Below are 14,654 nucleotides of genomic sequence, written 5' to 3'. Positions count from 1 at the left end.
AATGCTGTCATTTTACAAAATGAGGCATCAGGAGAATCTGTTGAAAATTGATGGAAACATTAAATAGTGATGACAAAAATGATCCTGAGAGCAGTGTGGAAGAGGATGTTCTATCTGGGAAAAAATAGAAAACACTGAATCCACTTCACACTGTAAACAAAAATATTAATTCCAGGTAAATTACAGACCCTTTCAGAGGCAAAACAGTAGGCTTTAAAAGACAATACAGAAAAAATAGATTCATAATCTCTGTATGGGAGAATGATTTTAAAACATATTGGACATTAAGAAGCCCCAACCTTTAAGATAAGGATTGATGAATTTGATTACAGTGAAATAAGAACATTAAAAATAAAATAGTGGGTGGGGGGCGATGGGAGGGACCTTAGAGGATAGACCAATAGGTGCAGCAAACCACTATGGCACACGTATACCTACATAACAAACCTGCACATTCTGCACCTGTATCTCAGAATTAAAGTAAAATTTAAAAAATTGTAAAAAGGCAAGCCACGGACTTGAAAATATCTGGAATACATATTAAATCAATATTTGTTATAGCCAACAAAGGACGCGTATCTAGAATATCTGAAGAACTTATACACCCCAATAAGAAAATACAACTTAATAGAAAAATGAGCAGACAGACTCACCAGCCACTTCAAAACAGGATATAACTAATTGATCAATAAACATATGATAAGATATTCAATCTCAGCCCCCAGAAAAACGCAAATTAAAACAGTGAAGAGATACCACTACACACCTGTTAAAATAGCTAAAATTTAAAAAGACTGAAAAAGAGCAGGGATTGCTCCTGGAACTCTCCTCCACTGCTGGTGAAAAGAGAAACTAGTTTAACCAATTTGGAAAGCAATTTGGCTTTATCAATTAACATTAAAGATACTGTACCTCATGACCTAGCAATTTCTCTCATAGGTATATATCCAAAAGAAATATATATCCATGTGTACCAGGAGACATGTATGAGAAAATTCATAACAGCTTTAATCACAATAGCCTAAACCTGGGAACAACCGAAATATTCATCCGTGGGAGTATGGATAAATAAATTGTTGTAAGAATCTCTCTCATGAAATTCTATATAGTAGTGAATATTAATGGACTGCAGCTGAATGCTATAATATTAGTGAATCTCATGAACATAATATTGAGTTATGAAAAGCTTGATGCAAAAGAATATATAGTGTATGATTCTATTTACATAAAATTCAAAAATAGGCGAAGCTATAGTGTTGAGTGATGCATCCTTGGATGGCAAAAATATAAAGAAAAGCAAGGAAGTTATTACTACAGATGTCAGGAGAGTTTTTTTTTCTTTTTTTTTTTTTGAGACAGAGTCTCGCTCTGTCGCCCAGGCTGGAGTGCAGGGGCCGGATCTCAGCTCACTGCAAGCTCCGCCTCCCGGGTTCACGCCATTCTCCGGCCTCAGCCTCCCGAGTAGCTGGGACTACAGGCGCCCGCCACCTCGCCCGGCTAGTTTTTTGTATTTCTTAATAGAGACGGGGTTTCACCGTGTTAGCCAGGATGGTCTTGATCTCCTGACCTCGTGATCCGCCCGTCTCGGCCTCCCAAAGTGCTGGGATTACAGGCTTGAGCCACCGCGCCCGGCCGAGAGTTTTATGTTTTAGGGAAAGGGAGGGAGTTCTGCCTTGGAGAGGCATGTAGGAATCTTCTGGGTCTGACACTCCTTTATTTGACCTGAGTAGCCATTTCAGGGAGGTTTGCTTTGGAATACATGCATGCTTTATGTATTTTTTTGGCGTGTGACCTATTTCACAAGCTGAAAAGAGGATTTAAATAAAAAGAACTAGTGGTTTAAGAAAGTTATTTAAATAACAAAGGTAACCAATGGAGAAACTAAAATAGTGCTGTAACTGCTAAAAATTGAGAGATGTAGACCAATGTAATAAGCTAACTTCTCCACTGTGGTCACAGGAAGTTAATAAGAAAATTTCCAAACTGATACACATATTATGAAATAAGAACCAAAACCAACTGTAAAAGTGTTGTTCTCTGTTATGTAATTTCCTTCTTCAAATCATGTATACTTGTTAATTTTATAATCAAGAAAAACTATCATGTTATACTAATATTTTTATATTTTTAAAACATCTGTGTGACTGAAAAACCAGATTAGAAACAAACAAATTTGTTGACTGAGTTAACTTAGTTTGAGGAATTTTAATTTTTTAGTGAGTTGTTTTGTAGTGCCCTAAATATTTATTGAAACAATTTTATATATTCAATTCAATGTCAAAAACTCTCTTTTCTCTGTGTAACTTTCAGATCACTTGTGAGAACTTTGAGAAGCATCCAAATAAAGAGATTGAAGAATTTTTCTGTTTTAGTAGCAAAATCTTACTTACTGTACAATTATTTAGAACTGTGATAGAAGAGTTTTTATTGTTGCCTTTCCTGACTTTATTGCATTTTAAAGGCACTTTTATTAATAAATAACAATGTTCAACAGCTTTTATAAACCACTCCCACTCCCACCCCCGTGTCATCTCCCAAAAACTAAACAAACCAATTAAAATCTCTACACTTCTACAAAAACTCAGTATGACATCTCTCATAGGAATTAATGTAAGGAACCAGGGGCGGTGGCTCATGCCTGTAATCCCAGCACTTTGGGAGGCCGAGGCGGGTGGAACACCTGAGGTTGGGAGTTCAAGACCAGCCTGACCAACATGGAGAAACTCTGTCTCTACTAAAAATACAAAATTAGCCGGGGTGGTGGCGCATGCCTGTAGTCCCAGCTACTCGGGAGGCTGAGGCAGGAGAATTGCTTGAACCCGGGAGGCAGAGGTTGAGGTGAGCCAAGAAGAAAACTCCATGTCAAAAAATAAACAAACAAACAAACAAATAAATAATGTAAGGAAACAATGTCCTCATCACCCACTATTTCACAGGTGCTGCATTATACTCAGGTGAAAGTGTAACTTTTAGTTTTTATTTATTTATTTTTATTTTATTTTATTATTATTAATTTTTTAATTTTTATTTATTTATTTATTTATTTTTTGAGACGGAGTCTAGTTCTGTCTCCCAGGCTGGAGTGCAGTGGCTCGATCTCGGCTCACTGCAAGCTCCGCCTCCCGGGTTTACGCCATTCTCCTGCCTCAGCCTCCCCAGCAGCTGGGACTACAGGCGCCCGCCACTATGCCCAGCTAATTTTTTTGTATTTTTAGTAGAGACGGGGTTTCGCCGTGTTAACCAGGATGGTCTCGATCTCCTGGCCTCGTGATCCACGCACCTAGGCCTCCCAAAGTTCTGGGATTACAGGCGTGAGTCACCGTGCCTGGCCGGAAGTGTAACTTTTAATATCAAACACTCGCATTTTAACACGGCTTTTTAAAGAGGACAAGACACCTACAGATCATTTTAATTATCAATATAAGTCCATTTGAGCTCACTGATAAACCACACGAGAGAAAAAGTTGCTTTTCAAGTAAGGAAAATGTCTGTCTTTTAATTGCTTGTCTGCATTTACTTTTTATTTTATTTTTATTTTTATTTTTATTTTTTATTTTATTTTTATTTTTATTTTTATTTTTTTGAGACGGAGTCTCACTCTGTCACCCAGGCTGGAGTGCAGTGGCCGGATTTCAGCTCACTGCAAGCTCCGCCTCCCGGGTTCACGCCATTCTCCGGCCTCAGCCTCCCGAGTAGCTGGGACTACAGGCGCCCGCCACCTCGCCCAGCTAGTTTTTTGTATTTCTTAATAGAGACTTGGTTTCACCGTGTTTTCCAGGATGGTCTCGATCTCCTGACCTCGTGATCCGCCCGTCTCCGCCTCCCAAAGTGCTGGGATTACAGGCTTGAGCCACCGCGCCCGGCCTGCATTTACTTTTTAAAGGTTAGTTTTGTTTTAAAAAAGACAGATTTAGCCTGAAAAACATATGCAAATTTTCTTTCCAAAAGTGCTTTATTTAAAAAAAAAAAAAACTTAAAAAAAGTAATATGAAATATAAAATGAAATAGGCAAATATTCTTCCAATATAAAAGAAAAGAAATTTGAAAGTTGAGGTTCCACTTTGTTAAATTAACTACTAAAAATATGATGGATTAAACTTTGAGACTCTTGGAAAGTGTTACCATAATATTTATGATGAAATCATAGATTTTGTAAAGGGAAAAAATTCTTGTTCCAACTCAGTAGTTCTTTTTCACTTTCTAGGTAACACAGAAAAATAAATATGACATTGTTCTGAGGAATCTGTTGTCCCAAGGCAGTTAAGAAGCAAATCAATCAACTATTCTTGTAAATCAAAGCAGTTTTCTTTTTATTTTTTATTGTGCACTTTAAACTCGCTTTTTAGGGAAGTATGTTGAGACATCTGAATTCCTTTGCCTTTAGATTTTGGAACTATTTTGGTTGTTTCAATTGTTAACTATCTGTCTGCTTGTAATATCTCAATACTTTTGAGTGTTCACAATAAAAAGAATAAAGACACCCCCTGCACTCATTTACGCCATGGACTGGACAGGAGCCACTCAGATGTCCACACTGAGTTCTGGCAAGTCACATTGCCTCTGGGTGGGCACACTTCCATCCTTGTTCACACTTTCAATCCACATTTCCAAAGAATGGACATTTTAGTCCACCTATGCTAAAAACATTGGTTAGGCCTTCTTTCTCTAAGAAGGTTGCATTTCAGGTATGAGATTTAGAAAATAACTATGGGCATAAAGGTCAGCCAATCTGTTTTCAAAACAGGGCTGACAAGTAACCAGGTGCAGGCACTAAGTTCAACCTACAAGTGTAAACTCTACTTTAAAATCAGTTCTGAGTCATCTGCTCTGTTTGGCACTCTTGTTTACAGTACATCTTTAGCCTTCTCATGTAGCAATACTATTGGTAAGTGGTATGCCTAAGAAAAAAACAACTTGATCTTGACAAAATGTGAAACTTAATCTTGATGAAATGCGTACCCTATGTGTGGTGAAGGGATGTGTTGGAAAGTCTTGAGCAATTTTTTAAAATGCCTGTGTGTGTGTGTGTGTGTGTGTGTGTGTGTACACCCTTTATGTAACATTTAATGACTCGTGTTCTAAGAAGGTGTGTTTTTCTCTCTTAAAGAGCTGGCAGCTGGCCTATCCTCTTAGAAATGGGAAATTTGTTAAACAAATTTGCACAAGCAGCCTGTGTTTTTAGACCACGAAGCTGTAACTCTGTCCAGACAGTACTGCCAATTATCTGTGAATATCCTTATTAAGTAAAGACTTCAGAAAAAAAAAAAAGCCAGGTCTTTTTATTAGCTTGTTTTGCATATAAGCTTTCAGGATAATTGTATATTAATGTCACTTCTAAAGAAGAAAGGAGTTATTTAAAGGGATGACCTGATTATCTTGATAAAGAAAATATTATAGCTGCAACCCATTTTCTGAAAAATTGGCCTTGGATTTGAGTGCAGTCTGGAAAGTGAAAATTTTGGATTGACTTTTAAACTCTAGGACAATAAAGTTTGAGCCAAATCATTTACTCTTTGTTTCTTAGTTTTCCAATCTGTTACATGAGACTCAAAGCATTTATGTACTTTTCTCCTTATAGGGAAATAAAGCATTGGTAATTGATTAGAAGGTACAAATCAGTGCACATGCATTTGTTCTGTTTGAAATGCTAAGCCAAGCATCATCTTCGTCTGCTCCTTCCTTATGAGACCAATGTGCACCCTTGTGGTCATCATATTTCTTATGGCAAGGAAAAGCCCTCTATCTGTGGTGAGACTTCAGAGAGAGAAATAAATTTTTGTGCCACGTAGAGCTCAGATAACCAGGAAACAACCAAAATAAAGACAGATTTTGTGAAAATTACATTTCATGTTTCTGAAAATGTAAGAGCATTTTCTCAGAGAGAGAAAACATGCATGGATGGGGGCTAGAATCAGAAATAAGATGAAGAAGTTGTACCAATTACTCTTCTGAGGGTCTTTAAAACAGAAAAATAAAAATAAATAAAAATAAGCAAAAAATGTAATTCCCCAATAGATGAAGGAGGAATTGGTTCTGTCACTCTTTAGAGGTCCTTTTAGTTTATAGCATGTTGATGTGGGTTATTACATCAGTCACCAATTAGCATATGAAGTGCCAACATATATGCCAAGCTATGTACTATGTGTTGGGAACTGAAAAGTGAATAAGAGGCTGGGCGCGGTGGCTCATGCTTGTCATCCCAGAACTTTGGAAGGCCGAGGTGGGCAGATCACTTGAGGTTAGGGGTTCAAGACCAGCCTGGCCAGCATGGAGAAACTCTATCTCTACTGAAAATACAAAAATTAGCCAGCTGTGATGGCACACGCCTGTAATCCCAGCTATTCTGGAGGCTGAGGCAGGCGAATCTCTAGAACCCGGGAGGTGGAGGTTGCAGTGAGCTGAGATTGCACCACTGCACTCTAGCCTGGGTAACAGAGTGAGACTCTGTCTCAAAAAAAAAAAAAAAAAAAAAAAGTGAATAAGAAACAATGTTTGCTCTCAAGGTCTTCTTAATCTTTCATGGCAGAGAAATACATACAAATAATTACAATAGTATGTGATAAGTGTTAGACTAGTGGCAAAAACCTGTGCTGAGATTACAAATTTTGCCTGGGCTGGTTGGGACAGAAGAAGTAATATTTGTGCTTGGCCTTTGGCCTTGAAAACTGAGTGGTTAGGTATGGGAGGTCATCCTAGGAAGAGAGTACAGCTTGAACAAAGACATGGAGAAATGGATGCCGGTGGTTTATGGAAAACATTTTAGAGAAGAGGTAAGTGTTTGAGCATCAGGCAGCTCCAGGTTGTTAATCCAGCTAGGTGGCCATTCACTGGCTCTGTGATTTGGGGTACATTACTTGGCCTCTCTGAACCTCAGTTTCTGCATTATTACCTATCCTGGCAAGTTGTTGTGAGCATTAAATGAAAGTAAAAGGGCCTGACACAGTGCAAGGACATAGTAGATGTTCAGTGAATGGTCACTGTTACCCAGTCTTCTTCAATGGGTTGCAGCTATTAATATGGAACCACATGTAGTTGTGACAAGTCTTCTTTAAAATGGAAATAACACCTATTTTCAGGGTTGTTTTGAGGATGAGAGTAGTATCAGACACAAGTCCAATAATTTGCTCAAGAAACAGTAGTTACTATCATTACAATTATTATAACACTTCTCTTTGAAAGACCAAAATACATGCATATTTTACTAATACTCATATTGAATAAATTATGAATTTGTGTGTGTGTACAGAACTGTACTTTCTGCTAGACCAAAGCAGAAACTTGCATTACCTCGAAGGTAATACGTCATATTAATGAATATGTTTTAGAATAGAGAACTCGGAAATAAGACCGCACACATACAACCATCTGATCTTCAACAAACCTGAGAAAAACAAGCAATGGGGAAAGGATTTCCTATTTTATAAATGGTGCTGGGAGAACTGGCTAGCTATAGGCAGAAAATTGAAACTGGACCCCTTCCTTACACCTTATATAAAAATTAACTCAAGATAGATTAAAGACTTAAATGTAAAACCCAAAACTACAAAAACCCTAGAAGAAAATCTAGGCAAAACCATTCAGGACATAGGCATGGGCAAAGAATTAATGATGAAAATGCCCAAAGCAATTGCAACAAAAGTAAAAATTAACAAGTGAGATCTAGTTAAACTAAAGAGTTTTTGCACAGCAAAAGAAACTATCATCAGAGTGAACAGACAACCTACAGAATGGGAGAAAATTTTTGCAACCTATCCATGTGACAAAGGGCTAATATCCACAGTCTATAAGAAACTTAAATTTACAATAAAAAAGCTAACAAACCCCTTACAAAGTGGGCAAAGAACATGAACAGACACTTCTCAAAAGAAGACATTCATGTGGACACCAAACATATAGAAAAAAGCACAGCATCACTGATCATTAGTGAAATGTAAATCAAAACCACAATGAGACACCATCTCACGCCAGTCAGAGTGGCAATTATTAAAAAGTCAAGAAACAACAGATGCTGGCAAGGTTGTGGAGAAAAAGGAACGTTTTTACATGGTTCGTGGTAGTGTAAATTAGTTCAAGCATTGTGGAAGACAGTGTGGCAATTTCTCAAAGACATAGAGGCAGAAATACCATTTGACCCAGCAATCCCATTACTGGGTATATACCCAAAGGAATAGAAATCATTCTATTATAAAGACACATACATGCATATGTTCATTGCAGCACTATTCACAATAGCAAAGACATGGAATCAACCCAAATGCCCATGAATGATAGATTGGATAAAGAAAATGTGGTACATATACACCATTAATTCTATGCAGCCATAAAAAAGAATGAGATCATGTCCTTTGCAGGGACATGGATGGAGCTGGAAGCCATTATCCTCAGCAAACTAATGCAGGAATGGAAAACCAAACACCGCATGTTCTCACTTACAAGTGGCAGCTGAAGATGAGAACACATGAACATATGGAGGCGGGGAACAACACACACTGGGGCCTGTTGAGGTAGGTGGGAGGAGGCAGAGCATGAGGAAGAATAGCTAATTGATTCTGGGCTTGATACCTGGATGATGGGTTTATCTGTGCGGTAAACCACCATGGCACATAGCACTATGTAACAAACCCGTACATCCTGCATGTGTGACCCAGAACTTAAAAGTTGAAGATTTGGGAGGCTGAGGCGGGCAGATCACAAGGTCAGGAGTTCGAGACCAGCCTGGCTAATATGGTGAAACCCTGTCTCTACTAAAAATACAAAAATTTTCCGGGCATGGTGGCAGGCGCCTGTAGTCCCAGCTACTCAGGAGGCTGAGGCAGGAGAATAGCTTGAACCCAGGAGGCGGAGCTTGCAGTGAGCCAAGATTGCGCCAGTGCATTCCAGCCTGGGTGACAGAGCGAGACTCTGTCTCTAAAAAAAAAAAAAAAAAAGAAAAAAAAAATGGTTCAAGAAGGGAATATGTTTTACATGTGATCTGGTATAAATCAACCATGTTTGCTTTTTTCATTTCTGTGTTTCTGCACTGGACACCATACCAGGCACACAGTAGATGTTTAAAGAAATAGTTGCTACATGAATTAGTTGGTAGCTCTCTAATTGGCTTTCCCAAACACATTTTGTTTTTAATGGAGGAAAACAGTCTTAGATCCTGAAATTGTTTTTTGAAAACCAAGTTTCCAAGCCATTTGAACAGTTAAATTTGGTGTCAGCTTGTGGTGAGGATCATGCTGCTCCAAAATCTGTGCCTGGAGGATGCACTGGTCCAACCTGTAATTGTCATTGTAAATAGTTATTATATCTATGATGATTATTATGACATTTCTAATAACTATCATTGTAGAGTTCAACCTAGTGTTATAACAATAAACCTAGACCAGAATGTCTTATGAGTTTACTTCATACTTCTTCTTCTTGGAACCTTATTGAGATGACAGAAATGGTAAAAAAAAAAAAAAAAAAAAAAAAATTCGAGCACTTTTTAGTGTCCCAAAGAATACTTCTTACCTTTATCCTCTGTACAATTGCATATACTTCTGAGAGATTGTGGGGACACAACCTCTTTAGAAAACTTCTCTTTCTAACTTTAATTATAAGCATTGATAATAATAGAGATGGTTACATGTAGGGTGGCTCAAGCTTGTATCAAAATGATACTGACTCTCTGACTTAAAAATACTGGATTACATAAGGAAAAATCAGCATGGATGCACTTGAACTTCCTTGTCACATAATGCAGCTACAACCTCAAAGTACCAATTATCTCTTCTGCTGGCTTCTAAGCAGAGCTGTGCCTAAGCCACGACACACAAAAGCACTTTTGTCTTACTTTCAAAGCACTGTTTTTAAACAAACAAACAAACAAAAAAAAGATTCACAACTTTCCTTGAAAAATCTATCTGTTCTTCAAAAACTTATTTGGTTCACAATCTAAAAACAAAATTTTCGTAATGTTGTAAATTTAGCATAGGTCCTCTTGTTTTTTTCCTTGTAGAAAAGAAAATATACATATATAACCAACATTCTTTTTATTATAATCAGTTATTTGGCCTAGATTTAGATTCCTTCAGCTGGTGGAGTTTGAAAATCTTTTCTTTCATAGATTTGAAAACTAGTGAATTTAGTTGGGAATTTATACTCTGTAATTTTAAGAAGCTCTCTGGCTTTTTCTCAAACTTGAATCTACTTTTAGTTGAGACGTTTGATATTTTAGGTGCTGCCTTTAGGGTTCACAGCCATTACTATCCCGATCCTTCATGTTCAATTGTTCTTTTCCTCTTTGTCATTTATTCACCGAGTAGCTACTATTAGGTTAGACATCTAAAATGGATATTTATTTATTTATTTATTTGGGACAGAGTCTCACTATGTCATCCAGGCTGGAGTGCAATGGCGTGATCTCAGCTCACTGCAACTGCTGCCTCTTGGGTTCAAGTGATTCTTCTGCCTCAGTCTCCTGAGAAACTGAAATTATAGGCGTGCACCATCATGTCTGGCTAATTTTTTTCTTGTATTTTTAGTAGAGATGGGGTTTCATCATGTTGGCCAGGCTGGTCTCGAACTCCTGACTTTGTGATCCACCCACTTCAGCCTCCCAAAGTGCTGGGGTTGCTGGCGTGAGACACCACGCATGGCCTAAGATGGCTATTTTGGTAGGCCAAAAAAAAAAAAAAAAGACAACCATAAGTAATTATTGAACACATACCACGTACAAAGCAAAGGTTCGATTATACGGAGAAAGAAATCCAAAGGCGGAATATCAAACAACAGTATTTCAATCAGTCACTCTGTACTGTCTGAGTCTAATTTTTTATTTGTTAACGATGTTTTATGTGGCACCTAACTTTTAAAAATTACTTGTTTGTAAACCATATAGTGAATTAACCTGACTGAAAAAATTCAGCAAAAAATTTTCTTAAAGTTTATAGGTTTAAGAAATGAAAAAGTTGTGCAAATGTGTTGAAAAATAGTTAAATGATATGGAAATCCATAAAATAAAAAAGTTCTTTTCTTACCACCTGGAGTAAATTGTCTTAACAACTTTTATTTTACTCCAGACCTCTTTTTTCTTTATTTTGCATATGAAATAAAATCTGCAAGTTTTTTTTTTTTTTCCCACTGAGAATTATGTCATGGACAATTCTTTCATATACAAACACTTCTGAAATCAAGAAGAGACAACATGTCTACTCTTAAACGGCCTTTAAAAAATTGCTTCCCATATTCAATTGCTTTTAATTGAGTACTTTTTAAAATTAGCATTGATTAGTGTAATTGCCCAAAAACATTAAAAGAAGGCATATATCCTCAAAATACTTTCATTTAAAACCATCTTTTAAAGAACATAAGGTACATGAAGTAACCACATGATTTTGGCACAGTGGGTTGAAAACAAAACCAGAATAGTTACTCGAATGTTTTATCTATGCTATACCAAATAAGAACGGACTTAGTATTCTTGAAAAGAGCAAACTACACTCCCAGGGAGCACAGAGGTACCACGGCTGATATGAAATAATGTTGATGTCATCTGAATTCTAGAAACAAATTAAAAGAACTTGGAATTTCTACATTAGGTTCACCTTCCCTTTAATTGTTTGTTTCTGTCTTTCTTTTTGTTTTGTTTTTTTTTTTGAGACAGAGTCTTGCTCTGTCTCCCAGGCTGAGTGCAATGGTACAATCTCGGCTCACTGCAACCTCTGCCTCCTGGGTTCAAGCAGTTCTCCTGCCTCAGCCTCCCAAGTGGCTGGGATTACAAGCACCTGCCACTATGCCAGGCAATTTTTTGTATTTTTAGTAGAGACAGGGTTTCACCATGTTGGCCAGGCTGGTCTCGAACTCCTGACCTCAGGTGATCTGCCTGCCTTGGCCTCCTAAAGTGCTGGGATTACAGGCGTGAACCACCGCGCCCGGCCTAACTTTTTCCGAAATCTTTGTCAACTTTTACTGCTTATTTGCTGATAAGCACATGAAATCAAACAAGTAGGTGGCATACAAATTTTAATAGAAAATCTCTGACATAACTCATTGTATTTAGTTTAACAACCTTTTAGTTAAGGTAGAGTATAACATATATATGTGTGTATATATATGTGTGTGTATATATTTGTATACTATATATGTGTATATATATATAAAATAGAGTAATATTTTCTGCTAGTAAAAGTTCTGCCAGGGGAGACATAAATATGCTGGCATTTTATAGGTTTCCACAAAAAAAAAAAAAATTGGCTTAAGTTTCCACCACCAAAACTTCAGAACACTGTCATGCAGCAGACATTCTGCACTGAAATCAAAATGCTTGCTGTTTCTTCCAAAGAAAGGAGTTACACTGGATGATCCCCCAAAATCTCTTCTCAGGAGCACTTGTTCTTAAATTTATTTCCTCCATGAGATACAGAAAAAGCATACTCTACACCTGTAAACATCAGTTTATTGAGGAACCCAAGTATCAATTCCATTGCTAGCAAGGGTGTTTTTTAGGTATCTTTTCTGTATCTTCCAAGCTACAAGTATACCCCTAATGAAGGAAAAATAACATGCACATCTGAACACATAAAAATGTAAACCTGGTCTTTTCAACTTTAATTATAAAAGCATTTATTCTTTTATTCCTTTATATTGTAAGCTCTATTAGTGAACTTAAAATGTGATGAAATTTGATTTAACTGAAACATCAACATAGCTACTTTAAAGCTCTGTGTATTTGTACCAAAAAATTACAAATTGGCCGGGCGCGGTGGCTCAAGCCTGTAATCCCAGCACTTTGGGAGGCCGAGACGGGCGGATCACGAGGTCAGGAGATCGAGACCATCCTGGCTAACACAGTGAAACCCCGTCTCTACTAAAAATACAAAAACTTAGCCGGGCGAGGTGGCAGGCGCCTGTAGTCCCAGCTACTCGGGAGGCTGAGGTAGGAGAATGGCGTGAACCCGGGAGGCGGAGCTTGCAGTGAGCTGAGATCCGGCCACTGCACTCCAGCCTGGGTGACAGAGCGAGACTTTGTCTCAAAAAAAAAAAAAAAAATTACAAATTATACATAGGATCAGTCTATGGAAATTCAGGCTTCATTTTCTTATGGTGTGGAAGGTGAACTTGAAAGTCTTAGGAAAATATATGGTTCTTGTTTTCCCACTTCTACATGAATGTATTACCAATTGTATATTGAAAGCTGAAGTATGAATTATTCAAGACAGATTGATGAGACGTGTGGGAATCTTACTTTTTTTCTGTTGAAATGATTAATAAAAAGGTTTTAAAATTACCTAAGGCAAAATAATGTATATATTCACATATATTAAAAATGCATGAAATGTGTTCCTTCCCAACTTCTTTGGTCATTTGATATTAGGATCTGACTGTAGGCTATCTAGTTCACTTTTCTTTTTTTTTAAGCTGAAAGAAGGAAGGATCAAAAATACTCTTGATCAAGTATTGTCACGTTCTGTATTGATAGAAATCTTAGTGGAGTACGGGGTGCTCAACCTGAATCACTGTTAGGCCATTTTATACTGATGAGTGATTTTATATAGTAGGGGCTCAGAGTGCAAAACTGCATTGTCTCTCCATTTCTACCTTTGGAAAATATTTTAATGATTAACTAAAGTGGTTAAAAAAAAAAAAAAGGCTTCTACTAATAGATCTGGAAGAATTAAACCAGGGTAGATGATCAGACTATCTCTTTATAAAATATATTAGCCACACTCATTTATTATTAACATGTATTATTTGTTTGCACAAAAATACATACATTCATTGTAAAAAAAAAAAAAAATCCAAAACCACAGGTAAACAATACCACCAAATTACCAGTGGCACCTGGGGAGATTACCACAATAACTACAATAAATGAATGTACGTAGCAGAATAAGTTGGCCAGCGAATGATCTTTCCTCTCTTCTTAGGTGAAGGAATTCTTAGCCTTACATTTAAAGAAATAAAAAGTTGCCAGGTATGAACTACCAGGGAGCAATTCCTAAATCCACCTGCTGTCCTTGAAAGATAAGTTAGTTCTGGCCACTAAACTTAATGTCTGAGTAGGAGGGTAAGATCAACTGTTTCTTGTGGGAGAGTCTTAAAGGAAGGCTGAGCCCTGAGGGAGGAACAGGCAGAAGAGAAGGGTTTCAGTTCTTAAACGAGTCAGAAGAGCTCTGACCTGGTCATCAGAAAGACTGAATTTAGATGGTTGCTCCTAACCACTGTGTGACCCGGGGTCGATTATCAATCTCTCTGAGCATCAGTTTTCCTATTAATGAAATGAACAGGTTGAGATAAGGAATAGTCCGAGGTGGGAAAGAGATTGTAGAAATGTCTAAGACATGGCTTCTGTAAATTTAGTTGAAAAAATGGGCCTGAGAAAGAACAATATTTCTAGATTGGGGTGATGGTGGGGGAACGAGGGAGATGAAAATGGAGAGAACCTTAGCAGAGGGCTCAGTTAAAAGTCTGATCTTGTTTAATACCTTCATTCAGGATCTAGAGCTAAGCTGCCCAATATGGCAGCCTCTAGCTACATGTGGCTACTTTTGGAATTGAGATGTGCTATAAATGTAAAATATACAATGAATTTTTAAAATAGTACAAAAAATCTAAAATATACCTGTAACAATTTTAAGATATTGAGTAAATGCTAAAACAATAGTTCTTTGGATATATTTGGT

This window comes from Papio anubis, chromosome 13 (genome assembly GCF_008728515.1).
Source record: "Papio anubis isolate 15944 chromosome 13, Panubis1.0, whole genome shotgun sequence".
In the NCBI taxonomy this organism is placed as follows: Eukaryota; Metazoa; Chordata; class Mammalia; order Primates; family Cercopithecidae; genus Papio; species Papio anubis.
Note: the sequence above shows the minus strand (reverse complement) of the source record.